The sequence below is a fragment of the Triticum dicoccoides genome, chromosome 5A (genome assembly GCF_002162155.2).
Source record: "Triticum dicoccoides isolate Atlit2015 ecotype Zavitan chromosome 5A, WEW_v2.0, whole genome shotgun sequence".
NCBI lineage: Eukaryota > Viridiplantae > Streptophyta > Magnoliopsida > Poales > Poaceae > Triticum > Triticum dicoccoides.
Window position 1 is genome coordinate 87414930 of NC_041388.1, and position 4636 is coordinate 87419565.

Genomic DNA, 4636 nt, shown 5'->3' on the forward strand with positions numbered 1-4636 from the left:
AGCCCGCTAACCCAAGGCCCGTTACGCCCTATCCGAATTAGGCCCAGTAGCGTCATCTGGGCCACCCAATATGATTCCAGCCCGTTTTCACTTCTGGCCCATGTATGGCCCATGACGTCTTTCGGCCCATATGAGGCCCTATGTAACTCTTGGCCTATTAACTGCCCGTGGTGAAACTGGCCCGTAATGAACAGTGTATCACTTTACACCCATTAACGGCCCGTGGTGAATCTGGCCCGTAATGAACAGTGTATCACTTTGTACCCATTAATAGCCCGTTATTCCGTTGGGCCTTTTCCAACCCATGTTATCTTTCGGCCTTCTCAGAGCTCATTTATTCGTGGGCTCATTTCCAGCATTCGTTTACTTACGGCCCGTTACTGTCATTTTCTGCTTGTGGGCCAAATTCAGCCCATGGTTACAGTCGGCCCATTTGTGGTCCGTTAATACGTTGGGTCGTTTTCATAGCATCATCAAATACGGCCTATTAACGATGGCCCGTTACGGTCGGCCCATGAACGGACGATTCCAACTCTAGCCCGTTTACGGCCATAATGCGGCCCATTATTGGCCCATGTTTGGCCAATCGATCATACGGCCGGTATAAGGCCCATTGATGATACGGCCTGTAGAAGGCCCATTGTTTCTATGACCCGTAGAAGGCCTACTGTTTCTACGGCCCATAGAAGGCCCACTGTTTTTACGGCCCGTAGGAGGCCCAGTGTCACTACAGTAAATATTAGCCCATGGTTATTGTGGCCTAGTTTTAAAAAATAGGTTATTGCAGCCACTAGTTAACCGCGGAAAAAAGAACTGCAATGACTACAAGCAAACAAATAAACAAGACAATAAGGAAATAAATAAGGAAGCAACTAACGCTAGGCTATCACGGCTATTACACATATTACATCTACTGGGCATCAAAGTTCGCCACCAGTGCAAATATAGGGAACAAAGCAGCATATCATATACACTAGCCGTCAAAATTGGCCACCAGTGCAAATAAACACGGCAGCAAAACAAGAGCATAACTGAAACAACTTCAGAAGAGCTCAAGAAACGTTATCCTGGGTATCCACCATGCTGGCAATAAGCTTAGCAAGCTGATTAGCTTTGTCCTGTTTGGCGCTAAAATCCTCCAACGCTTGCTGTTGCACCAGAAAGTATGCATCTGAATGCTCCAGGGACTTCCGCAGTCCTTTCGCTTCTTGTCGCAGCACAGCTGATCGATTTCTTTCATCTTGTAGTTGAGACTCAAGAAACCAAACTGATTCAGACAGTGAGTTTGAATAGCTTGTGCAAGCGGTAGTGGCCAGTAACTCCAACACTAAACCAAGACAGGATGTGTCACTATCCTGAACCTTATCTGCATTACTTCCTTTACCGTTGCTTAATAAGGCACTCTTCCCCAATATTCTGTCAGCATTCTAAAAGAAGAAACAAGCAGACACATAACAAGTTTAGCATGTACTAGTATATGAAACTCATTTCAGTGAACCAGTTCATTAGTAAGGTGGACAGGATTAAACTACCAAGTCTTCTATTGCCAAGTACTAGTACATAATAAAAGCATCAAAAAAACATATATCTATGTCCTATGGTAGCAATGGAATCTTAAATTAGAACAGTTCTTCTTCAGGTTTAGGCACTTGTTCTACATGAACAGAGTACAATATGACGCAAGAATATAATACTTAAAAATAGAAAATGAGCTCATAGACCTTACCACATTCTTGGTTCGGGACCAGTACAGAACAAGGCACTCCCAGTCATCGTCCAGTAAATGTGTCTCAGGAGAACGTAAGGGAATTTGATGAGTTTCTTTGCCGGTGAAGTACGTTTTCTTCAGGTAATTCCGATACTGCCACAAGCATTCTTGAAGATAGCAGAGGTATTAGCACAGGTTACCTCATCCTGAGTTTCCAAATCGGTCCTTCTCTATAGAGAAAAATGGGAAAATTTGATGTATTATAACCATCATCGAGGTAGGATGTATGGGACGAAGCAAAGTAATTGCCATGAATAACATTACTTACACATAACTCCTGGACAAACACCTGCAACTGGAAGTTTCCTTCATCTTCAGTATAATATTTCCAAGATGGGAAGATACGCACATACTATTTAACAACATCAAATGCGATAGATGCTAAACTACGACTAGCTGGTTGTGCTTCCTCCACAGGAATAGGCGTACTAACTGGTGGAGTTGGGGTTCGCCGTGATAGTACTGGCCCTATGGGCACTGGAGCTGCCTTACTAACTGCCCTTGTTTGGGAGCTTTGTGGTGGAGATGGTGCTGTGTCAACAGGAACTGGGTTACTATCAGCTGGGGTTGGGGTTAGATTGGGTGAAGCTGGTTCTCTGTCCATCATAGTAGGGGTACAATCTGCGAAAGTTTGGGTTATGTGTGGTAGGGCTGGTTCTTGTGCATGTACAACCGGGGTGCTATCTCCACCAAGAGGTAGCACTGTTTTATTTAAAGACCGTGTTTTTAGTCCGCTAGATACTGGCATCACCCGCTCCAATTCAAATGGCTGATAAATAGGAAACATAGTTGAATGTACAGACATTGTATGAGAGACAGATGCAATAGATAGTGTGGAAAAAAGAGGGCATGAAATAGTTGACATGTATATTGTTTAACGAAAACGGATAGCATGACATAATTTCACATATATGATGTCTATCTAAACTGGATAGCATAGCATAACATAATTCAAAGATATGATGAATAACTAAACAGGATCGCATGACATAATTCACCTACATGTTATCTAAGTAATCAGGATCACATCATTTAATTCACATATGTGATTTATATGCTAAACAGAGGGCATTCGATATGATGTCTGAACTAAGAACATGGTGTTGAATATTGTGTATATGATGTCTAAACTATGCAATACAAGACACCGTATGCATGATATGAGCAGTATAACCGTGCCAAGTTAGAGCATACACCTCAGTGGGGGAATAGGACTGGTCATCTGTCTCTGAGTCCATCTCTGAGGAGCTATCGGGACCCAACAAGAGATCTGCTTTGACAGGTAGCACTGTCTGCTCTGAAGGCCTTGTTTTCACTCCAGAATTTTCCATCTCCCACCCAAATGGCTGATTCACAGAAGAGTAGTTTAATGTACAAACATTGTCGACAAATGGAAATGTAATGAAGAAAAGGATGGGCAAGATATCATTCAAATATATGATGCCTAGTTAAACAGGATGGCATTGCACATTTCACATATATTATGGCTGGCTAAAAGACATGAGACTGCATAATTCCCATATATGATATAGAAACTAAACAGGTGGCATTACAGAACATGTTTAAACTAAGCAGATGACATATATGATGTTAAAAGTAGGCACTGCAAGGCAACATATGCATGATATGACTAACATCATCATGCCAAGGTAGAGCAAACACCTTGGGGGGTAAATAGGAGTGGTCAGCGGCGTCCGAATCCGCCTCAGAACAGATATCTTCCTCTGGATTACAATCTGGAGAGGGGTGGGGAGGGTTTGCCATTGAACCCACCATAGAGCGATGTCTGCATGACATTGTATTGCTGCGCAAAACTCTTCTCTTTTTCTCTACATATTCAGCATGACTGTGTACAATATCTGACATGCATACGAAAAAAATATGGTGAGATTATGTAAGGAGAGCATGCAGAAATTTAGAGTGATGGTAACAACCAGTGGATCGATGTTTTTCCGTTGAACCAAAATAGCCCTAATGGATCAACGTGAATGTATAGTAATAAGTGATGCAACAAGTGTACAACCTCTTTGCCATAGCCGTGTCGACCTCAGCATCAATGGGTTGGTCGCTGAAGCAGTTGAGGCAGAGGTGGCTGTCGGAGGTGTGGAGGAAGATCTGAGGAGTCTGTAGACGGCGTCCAGGGAACTGCTCTGTTGTGACGGATCGTTCTGTCGTTGGAGCAGCTCCGGTGAGCCATAAGATGTCAAGGCTGAAGCAGCACAAGACAGACATCGTCAATCTCAAGTGGGATTCTAATAGCATCTCCAATAGATGATGTAAAATGGATGTAAAATTAACATCACCAAAAACCACCTGACTACAACAGATGAGGTAAAAACTGTTGACTCTGAACTTAACTGTTGAAACTGAAATTTACTGTGGAATATGAATGCTACTCTCGAAACTGAACGCAATGGTAGCAGAGAGGCACTTGACATGTAGTTTAGGGAGGGCCTGTAGTTCATCTTCAACCTGCACCCCCCTGAGCCGCCAGCCACCACCGGCCGAACCGCCGGCCCCAGCGCTGATAACCCACAAGTATAGGGGATCGCAACAGCTTTCGAGGGTAGAGTATTCAACCCAAATTTATTGATTCGACACAAGGGGAGCCAAAGAATATTCTCAATTATTAGCAGCTTAATTGTCAATTCAACCACACCTGGAAACTTAGTATCTGCAGCAAAGTGTTTAGTAGCAAAGTAATATGATAGTGGTGGTAGCGGCAACAAAAGTAAAGACAGCAAAAGTAATGTTTTTGGTATTTTGTAGTGATTGTAACAGTAGCAGCGGGAAAGTAAATAAGCGTAAACCAGTATATGGAAAAATCGTAGACACCAGATCAGTGATGGATAATTATGCCGGATGCGG